Genomic DNA, 23,080 nt, shown 5'->3' with positions numbered 1-23,080 from the left:
AGGCACAGGACTTAGACACGGCATGATGTCCAAGTACCTGTGCAAAGAGGCTTTTCGCACTAAGTGTAGGAGCATGCTCAGTAGCCTGAACCGAGGACTTAGCCTCAGAAATGGCACTATCAGGCTGATCATGCTCACTAGGTGAAATACTGAACTTAGGCTCTGGCTGGGGTAAATTGGCACGTGCATGCACATTAGCCGTCTCTCCTCACTTAGACGTGGAGGAGGAAGCAGCCAGCTGGATGACCTGAGGCACAACCAAAAACGGCAGCCGGTGCCTGGGCACAACAGGAACCGCAGCAGGCTGCTTTCGGCAATGGCGCCACCGATTCGTAACACCCACCCAGCAATTTATATCCGATTCGCAATATGCCGAACCCGAGCACCCGGCAGACAACACACTGTTCGGCATTCACGGTTTTGGCGACAGATGACCCTGTCTGTCCGCTTAATTATAGAGTCCCCTACCACCAACATCTGACTGGGCTTTGCTGCACTCCTATTTCCCTCCTTCCTACAGCAGTCGTTTTCCTGGTTGCTAGGATTAACGTCCTGTTGTAGCGATCCTAGTCCTGGCCATTCATTCCTAATATCAGCCAAACAGGCATATTTACTAGTTTGTGCCAGATCAGGACTGGGCTCCCTGACACTTTTCCCCCTACCTCTTCTTCTAACTGTTACCCAGCTACCTACCTCTGGGTCCTGATCTTCCCCACCTCCACCCTCCTCCATAGCACTGGCCCCAGCCGTAGAAAGCTCAGTGAGGTCTAAACTCCTCTCCAAGTTTGCATTGCTCCTGAGTAGTATTGCAAGCTGCTTATTTAGATCAATTACCTGGGCTTCCATATATGTAACATGCTGGCATCGAGTGCAGACATATTCACCCTCAAACGGCTGTACAAGGCATGCATAAATCTGACAAGATACACACCTGGTAGCATTGTCCATGGAGCACCTATTAAATGGGGATTAACAGAACAGATAAAAGTAGAAAAAAACAACAGGAAACTTGTAAGGATAACTTCAAACTATGCTCTTGTGTCAAACTATGATATTGTGCTTAAACTATGGACTTACCTGCAACCCCGGGCTTCACTGCACCCTCGCAAGCTCAGTAACCCTTACTTACTGGCTGGGGTATGTAGTTCCGGAAGCATCATATGTAGTTCTGGAAGAACCACTTTAATTTCTGCTCATATTTTGGTTTCTATTTTAAATGTGAAATTATTTTGGTTCAATAAAAACTGTTTTGCAAGGTGAATATATATATATAAACTGTTTTCTTAACGTCACCAGTATATTTCCTATAGCTTATAATAATGATGCTGCTCCATAGAAACTATACGTGCTACAGAAAAACTACATACATTTTTTAAATAAAGACAAAAAGATGATTCAGAAAAGTACAAAGTCACCTGCGATGATTACAAAAAATATTTTTTGCAGAGCTGTGTTATATTATACAGTATATTGCTTTTTGAAGATATTTTATAATTATTTTTTTTTAATAGAAAAAGATTTACTTATATTCTTTTCCCCAGTGTTGGCTGAAATTTTGTAGTCATGGTACCTAGTTTAAATAAATCGGTAGCCTTCTTGTCCCAGGATAGTTCCCTGACCTTTAGGTCAATGATGATCAAAGTAATGTGGACTACGAACTATAAATAAATCAATAATTGAACTGAGAAAAAAAAAAAGGCATGAAAAGAGCCCCACAACAATGAGTATATTATGGCCACAAAGGTTACAAATTATAGTAAATTAAAAAGAATAACAAATGGCATACAATTCAAAGACTAGTATAGAATGTGAAAAGCCAGTGCTGTAATGACTAGATGGAGGAAACAAATACTAATACACCCAACATCCTATGCAAGATAACTAATACATACAGTACTGACCAAAAGTTTGGACACGCCTTCTCATTCAAAACGTTTTCTTAATTTTCATGACTCTAAAAATTGTAGATTCACATTGAAGGCATCAAAACTATGAATTAACACATGTGGAATGAAATACTTAACACAAAAGTGTGAAACAACTGAAAATATGTCTTATATTCTAGGTTCTTCAAAGTAGCCACCTTTTGCTTTGATTATTGCTTTGCACAGTCTTGGCATTCTCTTGATGAGCTTCAAGAGGTAGTCACCGGAAATGGTTTTCACTTCACAGGTGTGCCCTGTCAGGTTTAATAAGTGGGATTTCTTGCCTTATAAATGGAGTTGGGACCATCAGTTGTGTTGTGCAGAAGTCTGGTGGATACACAGCTGATAGTCCTACTGAATAAACTGTTAGAATTTGTATTATGGCAAGAAAAAAGCTGCTAAGTAAAGAAAAATGAGTGGCCATCATTACTTTCAGAAGTGAAGGTCAGTCAGGCTGAAAAATTGGGAAAACTTTGAAAGTATCCCCAAGTGCAGTGGCAAAAACCATCAAATGCTACAAAGAAACTGGCTCACATGAGGACCGCCCCAGGAAAGGAAGACCAAGAGTCACCTCTGCTGCGGAGGATAAGTTTATCCGAGTCACCAGCCTCAGAAATCACAGGTTAACAGCAGCTCAGATTAGAGACCAGGTCAATGCCACCCAGAGTTCTAGCAGCAGACACATCTCTAGAACAAATGTTAAGAGAAGACTTTGTGCAGCAGGCCATGGACATTAGACCAGTGGAAATCTGTGCTTTGGTCTGATGAGTCCAAATTTGAGATCTTTGGATCCAACCACCATGTCTTTGTGCGACGCAGAAAAGGTGAACGGATGGACTCTACATGCCTGGTTCCCACTGTGAAGCATGGAGGAGGAGGTGGGATGGTGTGGGGGGTGCTTTGCTGGTGACACTGTTGGGGATTTATTCAAAATTGAAGGCATACTGAACCAGCATGGCTACCACAGCATCTTGCAGCGGCATGCTATTCCATCCGGTTTGCGTTTAGTTGGACCATCATTTATTTTTCAAGAGGACAATGACCCCAAACACACCACCAGGCTGTGTAAGGGCTATTTGACTAAGAAGGAGAGTGATGGGGTGCTACGCCAGATGACCTGGCCTCCACAGTCACCAGAGCTGAACATAATCGAGATGGTTTGGGGTGAGCTGGACTGCAGAGTGAAGGCAAAAGGGCCAACAAGTGCTAAGCATCTCTGGGAACTCCTTCAAGAGTGTTGGAAGACCATTTCCAGTGACTACCTCTTGAAGCTCATCAAGAGAATGCCAAGAGTGTACAAAGCAGTAATCAAAGCAAAAGGTGGCTACTTTGAAGAACCTAGAATATAAAACATATTTTCAGTTGTTTCACACTTTTTTGTTAAGTATTTCATTCCACATGTGTTAATTCATAGTTTTGATACCTTCAATGTGAATCCACAATTTTCAGAGTCCTGAAAATAAAGAAAACTCTTTGAATGAGAAGGTGTGTCCAAACGTTTGGTCTGCACTGTACTGTATATATTATGTGCCTGTGTTGAGGGTAAGAATTGAGTAAACTGAAATACTTAATTCAGCCATTTCACAGACCCAAATATATAGTTTAGTTGATGTAGCCTAACATATATTTATGAATGCTTTTGTTTCTTACTAACATATATATATATATATTCAGTGATTTTCCTTTATACAAAATGTTTGCACATGTAATTCAAAGATGGCACCTGCATCGTGGACAATGCCTAAGGTGATAAGGAGATTGAAAACACCCAAAGTTTGGAACAACCAATCCAGTAGAGACTATGCAAGTTGCTACACACCCTGAGCCCGACCTGCGATATTTGATTGGACTATATATTTTGTCTACATCCTTTTCTTATCTAGATCTATAAAGTTTTCTGAACAATAAACTGAGACAGAATCTCTGGTGTCTGTCATGGAGAAGGTTCATAACTGACTCGTAGTCCGTTATTTAATTCTCGAAGTGCACACATTACATTATAATCTGAACACGGCAGTCAGACCTTAAGAGACCCATTGTAGTCTCACCTCAACACCTGTACAAAGTGCAGTCTCTAAGGTTAGACATGTGGTAATAGTATCCAATTCAATGGCTGCTCATTCTCCCCAGTATTGCAAGCTCACTGCCTTGGGTAACCCTTGACTTGTCTCTCCTTCAAGCCACACATCCAAGCCCTTTCCATCTCCTGCTGACTCCATGCCCTCATCATCTCCCGCTTTGACTATTGCAACCTCCTGCTCTCTGGCCTTATTTCTAGCTAGTTAACCACCTACTCGTCGCCAGGCCATCAACTGTTGTTGTCACGCGCCGCCTAGCCTGGCTCCGTTGCCCTGAGGTGTACAGAAGATGGCTGGGGAGGGATGATGGGGGTAGTAATGAGGTGAATGCCATGACGCCACCTGTGCTATGCGGCCAGAGGATCGACCACCGCTGCTCTTGCTGGTGCTCTAGATGGTGGTAGCAGCTATGGATGGTATCGCTCCCCACAGGTGGAGTGGGCCCCGGGAAAGATGATAAGGGGAATAATAATGGCAGGCGCCGAAGCACAGAGCGGCAGTGCCGGGAATAAAGAGACAGAGTCTCTTTGCTGCGGTTCACAGTTGTTTACTCACTCTTTGTGCTGTGCCGCTCACCCGGGACATACCGGTCACTTGCTTTGATGGGCTCCGTCGAACCCAAAGTCCTTCGAGAGGTCAACCCGGTGTTTGTGTGTTTTTCGGTGGGTACCCTCCTTAAGGCGCCTGTGCTGTGGATTCCCAGGCTTGAAGCTATGTGGGGACCCGGGTTTTCATGATTTGTACTCTTGTCACTTATCTGCAGGTGCCGCAGTTCCGATGTAGGGTCCGGTGCGTTGTATTGCCAGGCCCCTGATCCTATATGGCACTGTGCTTTAGTGCACTGAGGGGACAGAGAAGCTTGAAACTACTCCAGTCCAGGCAGATTCTGGAAAAGTATGATCTTCCCTTGGGACCTGCTGCCCTGAGTGGTGCCGGTCCCGAGGGAGCAGATACACTCTCTCTGCGACGACAGTGTGAACTCTCCTTCTTCCCACCGGAGCACCTGAGAGACACATCTGCTCCTCTCCTCTCCTGCTGGAGAACTCTCTAACTGTTGTGTTAACTCCTGACTCCCCCTGCTGGCTGCACCTCCCCCCATCCAGGTCCCAAGCTAGTGGGACTGGGGCCCCTGTTGGAGGGCATCTTGTAAATGCCTCTCTGTTGGCAACCCATTTATTACCCTACCCTAGCCCTGTTCCCAGTGGGAACAAGGGCAACCTGGTGTATATTTGAGTGTGTATGTGGTGATACCAGTACTGACCTCCTCAGGAACCAGTTTTAGCATTACCCCTAAAATCAGGTGCAATACTCTGTGGCGACTGAAACCTCAGGGGCGCCACACTTGCACCCCTCCAATCTGTCCTCAACTCTGCTGCTCGACAAATCCACCTGTTTCTCCGCTGTTCTCCAGTCTTTCCTCTCTGACAATCCCTTCACTGGCTTCCCATTGTCCAAGGACTCTAGTTCAAAAGTTTAACCATGACATACAAAGCCATCTGCAACCTGTCTCTTCCATACATCTGTGACCTAGTCTCCTGGTACTTACCTGCACGCAACCTCTGAACCTTACAGAATCTCCTTCTCTCCTCTCCTTTTATCTCCTCTTCCTACAATCACATACAAGATTTCTCCCATGTCTACCCCATACTCTGGAACTCTCTGCTCCAACATATGAGACTCTCACCTACCATGGAAACCTTCAAAAGGAACCTGAAGACCCACCTCTTCCGACAAGCCTACAATGTGCAGTAACCCTCAATGCACTATACCGCTGCATAACCAGCTGTACCCTCTCCAGCTGTATCCTCACCCATCCCCTGTAGACTGTAAGCCCTCGCGCACAGGGACCTCTCTCCTCCTGTACCAGTCTGTGCCTTGTATAGTTCTTGTTATTATTATATATACCCCTTTTCACATGTAAAGCGTCATGGAATAAATAGCGCTATGATAAATAATAATAATAAAAATAATAATATTAGTGTTGCTGTCTTTTTCATATCTAAAAAAAAGTACATTTTATATTCAGCACTACCATCATTTCTTATTCCATTGGGTATATATATATACTTCATTTTGGTGTAGGTATAATGTATTGCTCAGGAATATCCCATGTTTAATTAATTTTTAGGAACATGGTTCCCATTATTATTGTGTACTGTATATCCGTGTTTGGATATTTTCTGCATTGCATCATATCATATTATTTATATTTTAGTTGTCTTCCTATGGAAAAGCTCTTTAGGACATTGGCAAAATCTCCAAAGACTATAATGTTGTTGTTCTAAAGAGAATTTCCTACAAAATGAAAAATAATTTAATTTTTTAATCTTCATTTCTCAATTACTTGTTTTTTTCTCCTTTTTGACTAAATACTTGGTATTACTGAGTTGGGCCATCATGCAGTATACCTAGAGGAGCTGTCAATGTTATTTTTATTTTAACATTTATGTTGAGATCATGATTTTGTTGCAATTAGCGAGCAGTCAGACGGTGGTATAACACGGACGACAATCCCATCACAATGCTCGGATTGGCCAGCGGCTCTGCTCACCGAGCATGACAGCCAGGGCTGCCATCAGAAATTTTAGGGCCACATACTGGAAAAATTTTTGAGCCCCATTGAGACTCCACCTAAGCTGCATCCCAACTCCTCCTCCATGCCTCAAACCTTCCACAGTCTCACTGCCCACTCTTGCAAAAACTCAGTTCTGCACCATGTCCTTACTAATAACACATTAGCAGTTCCCATCGAACACCATATTGTCACATGGTGTCTGACTCAAAACTCTCCGAGTGTCAAGACTACTTCTGACGCTGTTCACACAGCACAGTCAGACACTCCACACGATGCTGCTTTTGAGTTGCACAGACAGGCTTGGGCATCGACCAGCTGTGCTCGTTAGTATTCAGGTTTGCAGGAGTTAATTTCTGCTAGCCTGTGGATTACTGCTTGAGCCATATGTTGTAGGAGACCTATCACAGTTGCCTCTGCCCTTTTTAAGATGGTGGAGCATGTTCTCCCATGCCAATGATAGTTTTATGCAATCACAGTCTTTGTGTTTTGTTGCTGGTGAACTTCTGTGTGCTGTTTGTTGTGTTGTGGAAATACTCTCGTTGTCTGGTTATTTCCTAGCTTCCTTTAATTTCCTCCTGATCACATATTGTCTATACTTCTGTGAGTGATTGCTGTGAGTTTGAGTTTTGGTTTTGAACTGTCTGTTTATTTGTGTGGGATTAATTATTCCTGTCCCGGCTCTCTCGTGAGTAGAGGGAGGGGAGCCACTAGACCAGAGCTGTTCAGGACCTAGGGCAAGGAAGGTGGCTCAAACATCGTCCCCTTCAGACCTACCTTTGGGATCAAGGTCAGCTAGGTTCCCCTTTTCTTAGTGATCCCATCACACCTCGTGATACATATCAATTACATAGTCATTGGCTTTTGTTTTGGCTAAGACATTTTTAAGCCTGCCACCATGACAAGGTAGTCTCTTTTTCTTTGGTCCCACTGTACTGTAACCTATGAAAAATTTTCTAAAATATCCAGTACTCTTTTTTGGTATATTTTTATTTATTTTAATTTAAGTAAATGTGTCTCATATTTTTTTTAAATGATCAATTATACCAAATACAAGGGAGCAATACCATCACACCATGGCCGGATTACATATTACCACCACACAGTGACCGAATAACACCACATACAAGGGACAAATACCACCACACCATGACCAGACCACATTTTACCACCACATAGTGACCGAATACAACTATACTTATCATAAATAAAAAAAAAAACACACTAGAAATATTACCAAAAGTGCCATTATACACTGGAGCTTTGTACATAATATACAGTGTATAGTGTAAGTGTGACTCCCTGGCACTGCCAGGTGTCGCACACAGAGTAGGCCCCCGCACAACACCTTCCCTCACAGGGTTACATCCAGCTGACCTGAAACCCTAGTCACCCCCCTCAGGGTAGGACAGACACACCAGTGGCTGGGACCAGGCGGATGGAGAACGCCCACTTAGGGGTCTAGAGAACCCGGGCGGGAAACACAGTGAGTGAGTGAGTTGAGTCAAGTCAAGCTTGAGTTCAAGTGCAGAGAGGAGGTGAAGCTCAAGCACAGAGCAGTGGCGCCGGGGTTGGAGCCCTGGTGCATTGGCTAGGTGGCAGACGGTGGTCCGTGTCTGACAAAAGATGGGAAGACGGCAGCTGAAGATCCGAGGTGGACCGGGGCAGGGTTGTAGCCCGCCGGTACCGACACCGGAGAACCGACCCGGAAACCGTGCACAGAGGGGGTACTTGGACCCTGAAGCTAGGACCGGAACCAACAGCCTAGCTAATTAACCAATTGAGGGTAGGATTATAGGTCCTGTCCCAACCAAAGTCCCAAAAACAGACAAACCACCCACCGGAGGGATAGGGCATCCGCCAGGGCCCGGTAGATCCCAAGGGTCAGCGTCAGCGGGCACGACTCCTCAGGTACACAACACACCGGGATCGGATTTCTCCCGTTCCACATGGGTTAAATAAATACAGAAGAAACACAGAGTGCAGAGGAAAAGTGATACAGACCACCAGCCCGGGACTCCCTGGTCTGACCAGGCGCGCCGGCCCCTGCCATCACCATCCCCTGCCCCAAGTCATCGGGTCCCGGGGCAACCATCCCTACCCACGGAGGGGTTAACAACCAGTTGCCATCCCATCATCCCCTGGTGCCCCAAAGCAGCAGCGGTGGTGCCACACTTCACCACACACCGTGGGTTGGTGTCACAGACTGACTACGGTAAATCCCGTACAAATACGTCCTCCTTTCATTTGGAGTGTCCACGTGACCCCCGGGTCCAGAGAATCCCTTGAGCCACACTACGGATCCGGATCCGAGTAGCCCGGCTGCTACTGACGTGGGGGCGGCACATAAGTGTACATGTAATACAGTGACTCACCAGTGACATTATACACTGGAGCGCTGTACATAGTGTATAGTGTACAGGCAATACAGTGATCACCAGTGACATTATAAAAAGTGTATAGTGTTTACAATGACTTACCAGTGATGTCTCTAGTTGAAGTTAATCATCTTTGCTTTTCTTCATCATCCAGTGCAGACTGCCATCACTTCTTTCAGCCAGGACACGTCTCCACGGAAAATGATTGATTGCTCTCAGTGAGAGAAACAAAATTATAAGTTTTGTAGTTGTGATACCTTTTAATGGCTAACTAAAATAAAAATAAAATATGATGTTATAAAGCAAGCGTTCGAGACATCTCAGGTCTCTTCCTCAGGCATGTTATGACAAAATATCTGAAGAAACACAAATATACAAAATATTTGTGTTTCTTCAGATATTTTGTCATACCATGCCTGAGGAAGAGACCTGAGATGTCTCGAGCGCTTGCTTTATAACATCATATTTTATTTTATTTTAGTTAGCCATTAAAAGGTATCACAACTACAAAATTTTAATTTTGTTTCTCTCACTGAGAGCAATCAATCATTTTTCAACTGGCTAACACGGTACCAAAACCTTTTTCTTTCCACAGAAAAGAACACACAGTTATGTATAGCTGATCGATTCCAGAGCACATTCCCCACTTTTTTATCCACTATGCCAGATGAAGAAAAAAGGCACAGTGTCACCCTGCACAGTTACAGGACTTCCCTAGCATTGAAAACAGTATCCTCAAAAATAAAATACATCACAGCAGTAATAATATCTCTTAAGTAGCCCCTACAATAATAATGTCCCACATCCTGACCCATTCCTGTAATAATGTCCCATATCCTGGTCCCTTCCTGTAATAATGTTCCACATCCTGGCCTCAAGTGTCTCCATCCTGGCCTCAAGTGTCTCCATCCTGGCCTCAAGTGTCTCCATCCTGGCCTCAAGTGTCTCCATCCTGGACCCATGTGTCTCCATCCTGGCCCCATGTGTCTCCATCCTGGCCTCCATGTCTCGCCATCCTGGCTCCATGTCTCTCCATCCTGGCTCCATATCTGCATCCTGGTCCCTTCCTGTAATAATGTTCCACATCCTGGCCTCAAGTGTCTCCATCCTGGCCTCAAGTGTCTCCATCCTGGCCTCAAGTGTCTCCATCCTGGCCTCAAGTGTCTCCATCCTGGCCTCAAGTGTCTCCATCCTGGCCTCAAGTGTCTCCATCCTGGACCCATGTGTCTCCATCCTGGCCCCATGTGTCTCCATCCTGGCCTCCATGTCTCGCCATCCAGGCCCCATGTCTCTCCATCCTGGCTCCATATCTGCATCCTGGTCCCATGTCTCTCCATCCTGGCCCCATTTGTCTCTCCATCCTGGCCCATGTGTCTCTGTGTCGCCCTGGGCAAGCCAGGGGACACAGGTCACACACCACCACACCCTACATCCCAGGTAGGAACATCTAAGCTAACCAAAAACCCTTGTTGCCTTCCTCCAGAGGCTGATGATTCACACCAGGGGGTGGGCCAGGCGGTTGGCTCCGCCCACCGAGGAGATCACAGCTCTGGAGGCGGGAAGTACCAGGCAGTCCAGTGAGGGACATGAAGGAGTAAACAACAGAGAGTAGCCCAGACAGGGCTAAAGTAAACAGCTAAGTGAAAGTGAAGGGAGAAAAGTAGTAAAGGAGGAAAGCAAGAGTGGTGACAGAGAGAAGAGCCTGAAGTAGTCCAGCTGTGTGCAGGACAGGTCAGCAAGGTCAGCAACGGCGGTGACTGTCCGGAGGGGGACCGTGTGGAAGTTCCTGGAAGGACCCCGTAGGCTGTGTGCCCGGAGGTCTGGAGCAGTGTTCCGAAGGACAGTCAGCACCAGGGCAGGGGCTTCTCGGACCCCGGCAAGGCTTGGAGTCGCCATAATTTGCCGAATCCGTCAGTGAAGGGGACGTAGATCCCCCAACAACCAAGTCCCGATTGAAGGCAACAGCCCAACCTGTACACCAGAGACACCGCCACCGCCAGGGCACAGTTTCTGAGGGCCAGCGCCTGCGGGCAAAGAGTAGAGCTCCTCCGGCCCAGCTTGAAGCCGGGGAGTGGGTTACCGGTGGGGACCCATCGCAACCAACAAGTACACAAAGGTGCAAGGAAGAGGGACATCACCGTCACCTACTGGGAGAGCAATTGCAGCCGTCCGTGGGACCGTCTTACCAGCCGTTTCGTTTACCATAAAAACTGTGTCAACATCTCAGGCTGAGTGAGTACCACAGTGCCGCCAGGCACAGCGCTGCCCCCGCGTCCCTGCGCCCACCAGGCCCTGCACCTCCCAAGCCATCACCGGGCCCCGGGATCACCAACCCCTACCCACGGAGGGGCAACACAACACCTGGCTGCTCCGCATCACCATCCCCGGGATCCCCGTATTGAGCAGCGGTGGTGAAATCACCACAACCGTGGGTGGCGTCACGGACATTAAACAATCCCCACACCCAACAACCCCCTTTCACTCACGGGCGAGGAGCGCCGCTCGAGAAACCCCCGGGATCCGGCCCACCGCTCGAGCCACCACTGAGCAGCAGCCGCCGGACCCGAGCAGAAGGGGTGAGCGCGGTGCGCTGACACCCTCCTTCCCGCCCGCGACAACTTGGCGTCACGAACAGGATCCTACCTCTCTGCCGTCTGGTAGAGGTGCGCCTTGTTACCGCCGGAGGTATCCGGCAGAAAAATTTCAGAAGCCGCCATCTTTGGCGCGAAAAGTTCCCGCTCGAGCGTCTTCTCGAGTAGTAGAGGCGCGAAGGCCAAAACCCCGCCCCGAGAGAGGAGGGGCCGGAAAGAGCTAAGGGGGACGCGATGGCGGCAGGCTGCATGTAGCTGCAGCTATAAAAGCAGGGATGCCAGGACTCTGGAGACATACCATTCCTGGAAAAAGAAGCCATCATGTGGATGCCGTCCCGCGACACCGTAGCCCCCGCGCCTGGAACCGCGGCGTGGGTGGAAATCCGAACTGCGCAGCTTTACCAAAGGCTGCAGGTGAAGATGCAGCTCCTCATGGAGGAGTGGGAGGCTGACATGGCGGACGTTGTAGCCACCGTGCGGAGACGCGAGGAGGAGGCGGAGAAAGGGAGGGTGAGTGACCCACGTCCCGATGCCCTTGAAGGGCCGGTCATCGCGGCTGTGGGGCCCGGTCCAAGCCCTCTCTCCCCGTCGCCTCCCTCGCCACCCGTCCCGGAGGCCGTGACCCCGCCACTAGGCCTGCTACCACCGCAACCGGTAGCAGTACCCAGCGTCCCCGCCCAGGCGGGCCAACCTGTAGCCGGAGCCCGCAGGAAGCCGGTGGTGTTGCCGTGGAAGATTCCGAAAGTAGAACCGGAGGCATCCCTTGAGAAGTTCCCCGAGCCGGAGCCGATGACCCGCTCCGAGCCGAAGGCCCAGCAGCGGAAAGCCCCTATGCCCATCCCCCACACCTCGGCTGAGGTAGCGCCGGGTTGTTGCTGCAAGGCAGCGCCCAAGGCCAAGACACCGCGGGACATGCCGCCCAGATTCCTGACAGTGGGCAATGTCCAGGATGTCCCGCGGGGCCCGACCCGTGCGCCGGCGCTGGCGGCAGCGCCGTACTGGGATAGGGAGCCGGTACCGCTGGGCCTGGAGATCGCCGAGAGGGAGCGGAAGAAGGCCGAGCTGGTAGCTAGAGCTATCCGGGAGAAAGAGAACCTCCGGCAAGCAACCGCCCGTGTCCGGGGACCGTTGTACGAGGGGCAGGTGAGGCGGTTTGATGTCCGCCGGGGCTATGGGTTCATCTACGAACCGGGCCTGGAGGCCGAAGTGTTCATAGCCCGGCGGGATGTGAATACCCACCTGCCTGAGGAGCATCCCGGCCGCAATCAGATGCCGGGCGACATCGTACAATACACCCGGTACTTTGGGGAGCGGGGGTGGTTTGCGCTGGACGCCAAGCTAAGGAGGGGCCCGGAGGCCCGAGCGAGCGCAGACCTCCCTTCCTTGGCAGCGGCACCAGAGCTTGAGCAACCGGAGTAGGGCAGCGGATGCCCGCAGCACCGTCCCCGTTGGGACCACCAGCTTGTTTGTTTAAAAGAGAATGATAAGTAAAATTACCGAAGAAGTCATCTGATTGTCTATGTGATTTCCAACCGGCCGGAGCCGGCACCGTTGTCCCCGTGGGGACCGTTTACAAAGTTTTGCATGGGAACTATCCATGGACAAGCCCGTGAACTTGCAGGGCAACCACAGACGTTAGTGGCTTGTAAATAAGTTGTTTACCGTTACCGTTTTCCGCAGGCCGCCTCCGGAGAGGCAGTTTGGAGGGAGGGCCCTGAGCAGAGCAGGCTAGGGCCCAGCCACCAAAGAAACCGGTGGCTACCCTCTGGAGGGAAGGACAGATCCCGCTCGGGAACCGTGTGCTGGACTGTGGGTCAAGGGGTGCTGCCTGGGCTTTAGGGGCAGCATCAGGGCCAGGTTACTTGGGTGGGAGAGAGCGGAAACCGTAACCGTAAACCGTTATGCAACGTTAAAGAAATGTGCCTTCCGTAAGGGAAGAGTTATTAAAAATGTGCATATGTTATGTTTATTAACCTTGTTATCCCCTTTTCAGAAAAATAAAACCGGTGTAGGACGGCAGCCCGCGGACGGTCTGCATTTTGCTAAGGGGGAATGTGTCGCCCTGGGCAAGCCAGGGGACACAGGTCACACACCACCACACCCTACATCCCAGGTAGGAACATCTAAGCTAACCAAAAACCCTTGTTGCCTTCCTCCAGAGGCTGATGATTCACACCAGGGGGTGGGCCAGGCGGTTGGCTCCGCCCACCGAGGAGATCACAGCTCTGGAGGCGGGAAGTACCAGGCAGTCCAGTGAGGGACATGAAGGAGTAAACAACAGAGAGTAGCCCAGACAGGGCTAAAGTAAACAGCTAAGTGAAAGTGAAGGGAGAAAAGTAGTAAAGGAGGAAAGCAAGAGTGGTGACAGAGAGAAGAGCCTGAAGTAGTCCAGCTGTGTGCAGGACAGGTCAGCAAGGTCCGCAATGGCGGTGACTGTCCGGAGGGGGACCGTGTGGAAGTTCCTGGAAGGACCCCGTAGGCTGTGTGCCCGGAGGTCTGGAGCAGTGTTCCGAAGGACAGTCAGCACCAGGGCAGGGGCTTCTCGGACCCCGGCAAGGCTTGGAGTCGCCATAATTTGCCGAATCCGTCAGTGAAGGGGACGTAGATCCCCCAACAACCAAGTCCCGATTGAAGGCAACAGCCCAACCTGTACACCAGAGACACCGCCACCGCCAGGGCACAGTTTCTGAGGGCCAGCGCCTGCGGGCAAAGAGTAGAGCTCCTCCGGCCCAGCTTGAAGCCGGGGAGCGGGTTACCGGTGGGGACCCATCGCAACCAACAAGTACACAAAGGTGCAAGGAAGAGGGACATCACCGTCACCTACTGGGAGAGCAATTGCAGCCGTCCGTGGGACCGTCTTACCAGCCGTTTGGTTTACCGTAAAAACTGTGTCAACGTCTCAGGCTGAGTGAGTACCACAGTGTCGCCAGGCACAGCGCTGCCCCCGCGTCCCCTCGCCCACCAGGCCCTGCACCTCCCAAGCCATCACCGGGCCCCGGGATCACCAACCCCTACCCACGGAGGGGCAACACAACACCTGGCTGCTCCGCATCACCATCCCCGGGATCCCCGTATTGAGCAGCGGTGGTGAAATCACCACAACCGTGGGTGGCGTCACGGACATTAAACAATCCCCACACCCAACAACCCCCTTTCACTCACGGGCGAGGAGCGCCGCTCGAGAAACCCCCGGGATCCGGCCCACCGCTCGAGCCACCACTGAGCAGCAGCCGCCGGACCCGAGCAGAAGGGGTGAGCGCGGTGCGCTGACACCCTCCTCCCCGCCCGCGACATCTCTCCATCTTAACCCCATGTGCCTCTCCTTCCTAGCCCCATGTGTCTCTCAATCCTTGCCCCATGTGTCTCGCCATTCTGACCCCTATACATCTGTTCCCTTTTTTGTGGCTTTTCAGTACCATCATAGAAAAACAGTTTCTTTTTACCTGACTGTGGTCTAGCGGTGTCCTCTTTCTACTTGATCTATTCAGCGTGAAGTCGCTGGCGCATGACAGTGACATCATACTCCAGTGATGTGTGCGCCGACATCAGCTGACAATCTTTGATTGGCTGGCGGCTGTTAACTATTGCCGTGCAGGAACATATTTCAACCAAATGTGCATCCGATTAGAAAGAGTAAAGACAAAGCATAAAAGGAGCACACCACAAACAATCACAATAAATTATAACATTTTATTAATACAAAATACACATAGGTTAAAAACACATAAAATCACTAATTGCCAAAGACGGTAAACATGAGCCAACAGCAGATAACAAGAAACCCCATCAGTAGTACAATGCTATAAAGGGATACCATATTTCAACCTCTATTGTTGTCAAAATATAGAATAAATGCTGGACACCATGGGAAGAATATATACTCCACAAATAGTACTATAATACACTGCATGTATAAGCAAACAGATCCTCCAAAAGACTGACTAAATGAGCAAACCATTAAATTAATTCAAACTTGCAGGGAAAATGAATACAGTGTGAATAGAGGAGTAAAGCCCACTTATTCTAAGGGGGATCCAAAAAGTGGCCTAGAGATCTGCAATGCTTGGGACCCAAGTAGCTAGATTATAGATGGGGCTGCTGAGGCATAATCATCCTCCATTGAATTCATTACATATTGAATGGGCATCCGATGACACACATTCAGCTGATTACTGAAACATCCAAATCTTGCCCCTGGGGTCCGGTGAGAAGAAGCCAAGGAGGGAGACCCAGACTGGGTGAGACACGCTGCCAGTGTGTCTCACCCAGTCTGGGCCACCCATCTTTGCTTCTGTTCACCGGGCCTCATACACCAGTAAGGGCAGTAATGCCCTGATGGCGGCCCTGGCCCTCTCTATAGCCACTCCGGTTTTCCATGAAAGCCGGATCCCCACTTGTGAACCTACCATTTAGAACCTCACTGTAGCACAGAAGGGGCACCACTCAAACATTTAAAGTCTATGGCTGTGTCGCGGGCGGAGGAGGTGACGCTGCGCTCTCCCACTGCTCGGGTCCGGCCACTGCTGCTGCAGCTGCTGCTCAGTGGTGGCGCGAGCGGTGTGCCGGATCCCGGGGACTCGAGCGGCGTTCCTCGCCCGTGAGTGAAAAGGGAGAATGATTATGGGGATCGGATATTATCCGTGACGCCACCCACGGTTGTGGTGAGGTTGTGACACCACCACTGCTCTGGACGGGGATCCCGGGAGCGATGACAGGGAGCAGCCTGGATGTTAGTTCTCCCCTCCGTGGGTAGGGGGTTGGTTGTCCCGGGGCCCGGTGATGGGGTAGGGATGATGGATGGCAGGCGGGTTGCGGGGCCTAGTGAGGTGCAGGGTCGCAGGGGCAGCACTGTGCCGCACGGCACGGTGGTACTCACTCAGCCAATGATGAGGACACAGTTCTCGGTAAAACACACGGCTGGATGGACGGGTCCCACAGACGGCTGCGGTTGTTTCTCCCGGCAGGTTGATGGTGACTGCCTTTCCCTGCACCTATGTAGTGTAACGGTTCCAATGGGTTCCCACCGGTAACCCACTCCCCGGCTTGGATATGGGCCGGAGGAGCCCCTTTTGCCCGCAGGCTCTCGCCCTGAGAACGGTAGCCTTAGCGGTGGCTCTGTTTCCCTCTCTTGGTTGGACTGTTGCCTTCTGTCGGGACTTGGCTGCTGGGAAACCCAGGAGGTTCCCTTTGCTAACGAATTTGGCAAGTTCACGGCGACTCCTAGCCTTGCCGGGGTCCGTAAGCCCCTGCCAGATGGTGCTGACTTCTCTTTGTGTACCGGTCCGGTACCGCCGGGCAACCGCCCGTCCACGGTCCTTGCGGTAAACTCCGATAGGCCACTCCTGCAGACGGTCACCAACGTCTGCCAACCTTGCTGATCCGTCCGGGCCATTCACCCAGACCAACTTCAGGCTGCTCTTCTACCACTCCCCTCCTCTCACTTTCACTTCAGAACACTGTCTGCCTGCTTTCCCGCCTCCAGGACTGTGAACTCCTCGGTGGGCGGAGACCAACCGTCTGGCTCCACCCCCCGGTGTGGACATCAGCCCCTGGAGGAAGGCAACAAGGGTTTTTGTCTGACCTTGGTGTGCCTGACCGGGAGTGTGGGGTGTGTTGGTGTTGTTCTCTGTGGCCCCTGGCTTGTCCAGGGAGCCACAGCTGGAACACCAGGAACCTTAAATGCTTCCTTAAAGACTCCATTAATGTTTCTGGGCCTCACAACAGTCAGTAGACCTGGTGGCTGTGAGCTCCAGTTACCAAAGCTCATGGTCACCGGGTCTTGTGGGAGCTGTCAACCTAATAACTTTAAGGGAGACTTAAACATTCCTTGAGTTCCCCAGCTACCGGTCTGTCGGACTGTTGTTTCGTCGTTTTTCGCAATCCGACAGTCCAGCAATCCGAAACTCAATTCACCGAAGTTCACACTTGGCTCCCCCACTGCTCCAAGTGAAGTCAATTAATCCCACTGCCACATTGCTGAACTATCGGCATTCAGTACATCGCTGCACAGCAGTCCAGCAATCCGGCAGTCAGGTCACCGGAGTTCAAACTCGGGGGCTCCCCTGCTGCCCTCAGTGAACTCAGCTGAACCTGCTGTCAGATTGCTGGTCTGTGAGATTGTGGGACATGGCTACACAGCAGTTTGGTAATCTGGCAGTGGGTTCAACTAAGTGTAAACTTCGGTGACCTTACTGCAGTCCAGCAATGAGTTCACTGGTGGTTACACTTGGTACCATGGGAACTCGACTGTGAACTCTGGTGACCTGACTGACGTCACCGCTTTTCATAGCCGGGTCTCCCACCACTGCCTTCAGTGTGTCCCTGGAACTGTAGTGATCGTTCGTGTTTTCCATCACTGAAGCTTCTGGATGTAGCAGAGCCAGGATCATTGTGGGACGTCATTTTGAGTACATTCGACCTGCAGGGATTAATAAATTGGTGAGCGAGGGTGTCTTTTTTCCGATTATAGTATGAGAAAGAACAAAAGTAGTGCACTGCACTGCTTACCACTCCATGGAAACGCTGCGGTAGAGTCCTTTATGGCTCGATTCCATGTGGAACCCGCCACGTGGGCGCTGAGTGCAAATCAGTTGCTGTATATGTGACGCCCTGGCAAAGCCAGGTTGTCACAGAAAGAGTTAATCCTCCTTGGTAATCTGATCCCACATGGTGCAGCAGGACAAACCACCCTCCCCCAGTGTAGGAACAAGACAGAGCAGGAGGGGAGGGGCTGGAGCAGAGTGTGTGGAGAGACAGACAGGAGAGGAGTCTGGAGTTGTAGCTCCCAGGCTGATAGAGAAGCGTGCTCCGAAACGGGACAGGCTGTTAGTGAGGAAGGGGCCAGAGGTAGCCGGGGCAGGGTAGTGGCCCACCGGTACCTAGGGTGACCCGGATCACTGCAGGGGAGGGGATTCCCCGTTCCCGGCTGAGGAGAAAGAGGAAGAGAGTGGAGAGAGAGGCACCTGGCTGCAGGGAAAGAACGACAGGAGCTGCTGCACCGTGTGTGGGACAGTAACACTCCCCGTACCGAAGGCTGCGGACACCGGCAATTCCTAGTTTACCAGTGACTCTGTGTGAAATACTTGTGAGTACGCCTGTGCCCTCGGGCATCGCACCGCAGTACTGCGCCCTGCTCCCTGCTTATCCCCGAACGGGCCCCGGGACCAACTGCCCCTACCCATGGAGGGGTTAACATCCAAAGCTGCATCCCAACACCGTTCCCGGGAGTCCCGCACCTTCACGCAGCGGTGGTGTCCACTATCACCACAACCCGAGGGTGGCGTCACGGACAATCTCCCTTACCAAATCCCCTTTTACTGTGGAGCCTGGGATCACAGACTGGGTCACGCCACCGTGATACCCACAGAAGTGACCTCGTGGCCCGGATCTGAGTACCCCCTGGTCCCCGGGCGACACATATACTCACATCGGACTTTGCTGCGTTGAATCAGCTGATGGCGTGGTGATGAGTTGACTTTCCGCGGTGCTATTGCCAAGATGCCAAAAATAGATGCTTATGTCACAAGAAAGAGAAGTTGGCAGCACTCTGCGGTGTCAAAAAGAACTTATTTTATTTTTTCTTGCAGACAGGTGATACAGACATGAGGGAGCAGGGGGAGCGGAGCACGAGGACGACGGTACCGTTTCGCACCACTAGGGGTGCTTTCACGGGTCCATACAAAGAGACGTGAGTATTAACCACTTAAATAGGGTAATTTTTTAACTCCATGTGTTACTTGTTAAAAACAATATAAAAACATTCACTGAAAACAGACACTCATTAAACTAGCATCAGAATATTATCAGAATATTATTAAATTAGATATCATTCAATGTAAATATCATATTAGGACTAATCGTTCAATGACATATAGTCACTTCGATCTCAGTTAATAGACAATCCTTGTCATTTCACATATCTCATTTCAACAAATAATTACAAATATTCTCATTATCAAGTTGCTCATCATAATTTTTGCTTATTTGAAAAAGGGAAAGAGAGGAAAAAAGGGGGGGTGGAAGGGGGGGGAGGAAAAAATGGGGGGAAGAAAGGGTTATATTAAAGAATTACTTTACGATGATAATTATTTACTAGTAATTATTAACTTATAAGCCAATAATATGAACATCAGATCTTAAAACTAATTTTTATATACAGAATCGCCATGTAATAATATCAGTAAGTGGATCTTATATAATCTATCATATCAAAAAAACCTGAAAAGAGAGGACCGATGTGAAACCTTAGGCTATTAATTAAATTTACAAAAAAATAGCTAGATCATTTTTGTCATTGAACCCTATGGGCCCCATTGCCTAAAGCCTGCTTTACACGGGACGACCGATTGTGCGATTTCACAATCGATCGTACCCGCCCCCGTCGTTTTTGCATCACGGGCAAATCGCTGCCCGTGGCGCACAAACTCGTTTAACCCCCGTCACACGAGATCGAAGTGACTATATGTCATTGAACGATTAGTCCTAATATGATATTTACATTGAATGATATCTAATTTAATCATATTCTGATAATATTCTGATGCTTGTTTAATGAGTGTCTGTTTTCAGTGAATGTTTTTAATTTGTTTTTAACAAGTTAAAAAATTACCCTATTTAAGTGGTTAATACTCACGTCTCTTTGTATGGACCCGTGAAAGCACCCCTAGTGGTGCGAAACGGTACCGTCGTCCTCGTGCTCTGCTCCCCCTGCTCCCTCATGTCTGTGTTGCGGGCGGAGAGGGGTTTTCAGGAACGCCGCTCGCCTCGGGGGATTGCTGGCGCTCGGGTCCGGTGCTTCTGCTCCTCGGTGGCTCGAGCACGGTGCCGGACCCGGGGACTCGAGCAGTGCCTCCTTGCCCACGAGTGAAAAGGGGAGGTTTGGTGGTGGGATGTCGGTTGTGACGCCACCCACGGGGTTGTGGTGATGGTGGGCACCACCGTTGCTGGTGACGGTGGTTCCCGGGAGCGATGGCGAGGAGCAGCTGAGGTGTTGGCCCCTCCGTGGTAGGGGCTGTTGGTCCCGGGGCCCCGGTTGGGAGAGTTGGAAGCCGGTGGGTAGGGGATAGGTGCAGGTGCCGATGCGGGGAGGCAGCGCGGCTGCGGGGTCAGCGTTAAGGTGCAGCACTGTGCCGGATGGCACTGGTGTACTCACTCAGGTAGTCAATGACAGAGTCTCTGGTAAACCAAACGGCTGGATGGACAGCCGGCTGCGGTGTCTTCACTTCTCCCGGACGGGTTGGTGGCGGCTGTCTTTCCCTGCACCTGTATGTATGTGTTTGACCCCTATGGATTCCCACGGGTGATCTGCTCCCCGGCTTGTACGTGTCGGAAGAGCCCGTTTTACCCGCAGGCGCTGGCCCTTGGATCTCTGGCCGTTGGCGGTGGCTCTTATCCGGACGGGTTGGACGGTTGCCTTCTATCGGGACTTGGTTGGGAATGAACCCCTGAGGTCCAGACCGCAATCAGAGAATTTGACCTTTGCGGCGGCTTCTGAGCCTAGTTGGGGTCTGAGTACCCTGCCTTGGTGCTTCACTTCACTTCGCTCCCCGGTTCGGTACCGGCGGGCCACCGCCCAACCTCGGTCCTACGGTTCCGCAGACGTCCACAAACTCCTGCAGACGGCCACCACTGTCTGCCAACCTTGCTGACGGTGCCTGGGCTCCGACCCAGACACACACAGTCTCTTACTCCTCTCCACCACTGTACTGACTAACTGTTTTTCCCGCCTCCAGGACTGTGAACTCCTCGGTGGGCGGGGCCAACCACCTGGCTCCACCCCACCTGGTGTGGACATCAGACCCTGGAGGGAGGCAACAAGGATTTTTGGGTTGACGAGCGTTCCCTACCAGGGGAGGGTGTGTGTGTGTGTGTGTGTGTATTGTTCTACTGTGACCCCTGGGGTCCAGGGCGTCACATCTGTATCCCCTGCCTGCAAGAAAAAATAAAATAAGTTCTTTTTGACACTGCAGAGTGCTGCCAACTTCTCTTTCTTGTGAGGATGTCTTTTTTATTATTATTTAAAAGAAAGGATTTTTGTGTGTGTTTTTTTCTTTTCACTAACAGGGTTGGTAATGGGATGAGCCAGGTAAAGTGCCACAATTGACACATCTAATGGATGTGCCAGTTGTGGGGCGGTGGCATGCACTTATTTTTAGTCTGGGGAGTGTCCAATAATAATGGATTTTTCCAGCCTGAGAATACCAGCCCCCGGCTTCCTCCTTTACATGAGTATGGAAATCACAAATAGGTGGGGGACCGCAAGTCATTTTTTTTTTTTTTTTTTTCACTGCGCCTGCCAATGACTGTAATGCCAGTAGCAAAGACGGCTATGGCATTACGGTTATTGATAGGCAATCCACAAATATTTCGTAGCTGAAAATCAGGAGTCAAACATGTGGGGAGGGGACTCGAAACTTATAAAGCCTGCTTTACACGCTTCAATGTGTGGTGCGATTGCATTTGCGATCGCACCCGCCCCCATCGTTTGTGCGGCACAGGCAATTTCTTGCCCGTGTTGCAGAATCCTGTAACCCCCCTGTCACACGTACTTACCTTCCAAACAACCTCGCTGTGGGCGGCGAACATCCACTTCCTGGAGGGGGAAGGACGTTCGGCGTCACCGCGATGTCACACAGCGACCGGCCAATAGAAGCGGAGGGGCGAAGATGAGCGGGACGTAAACATCCCGCCCACCTCCTTCCTTCCGCATTGCCGGCGGGACGCAGGTAACCTGTGTTCATCGTTCCCGTGGTATCACACGGAGCGACGTGTGCTGCCACGGGAACGATGAACAACAGGACGTTCGATTTTTAGAAAATGAGCGATGTGTCAACGAGCAACAATAAGGTGAGTATTTCTGCTCGTTCACCGCTGTCACACGCTACAATATCACTAGCGATGCCGGATGTGCGTCACTTACGACGTGACCCCGCCGACATATCATTAGATATATCGTAGCGTGTAAAGCCCGCTTAAGGCAAATATCAAAATACTCAACGAGTAACGAATATCCTGCATAACTTAATATTAGTGTGAGTAAAACATAGTGCCGAATATATTTGCCCATCACTGTTTATAATCCATTTTCTGCTCTTTCTACTCTAATGAAACTGCTCTTACTAAATTCACTAATGATCTACTAACAGCTAAATCTAAAGGGTGCTTTACACGCTGCGATATCGCTAATGATATCGCTAGTGACGGGGTCACATCGTTAGTGATGCGCATCCGGTGTCCTTAGCGACATCGCAGCGTGTGACACGTATAGCGATCTTAGACGATCACAAAACAGGCAAAAATCGTTGGTTTTTGAGAGGTCGTCCTAAAACCAAATATCGTTGCCTGTTTATTAGCGATGTTGTGCCTCGTTCCAGCGGCAGCATACATCGCTATGTGTGACACCGCAGGAACGTCGAACATCTCCTTACCTCCGTCCACCGGCAATGAGGAAGGAAGGAGGTGGGCGGCATGTTACGGCCGCTCATCTCCGCCCCTCCTCTGCTATTGGACGGCTGCCGTGTGACGTCGCTGTGACACC

Source organism: Anomaloglossus baeobatrachus, chromosome 4 (genome assembly GCF_048569485.1).
Source record: "Anomaloglossus baeobatrachus isolate aAnoBae1 chromosome 4, aAnoBae1.hap1, whole genome shotgun sequence".
NCBI lineage: Eukaryota > Metazoa > Chordata > Amphibia > Anura > Aromobatidae > Anomaloglossus > Anomaloglossus baeobatrachus.
This window is presented reverse-complemented; position numbering follows the sequence as displayed.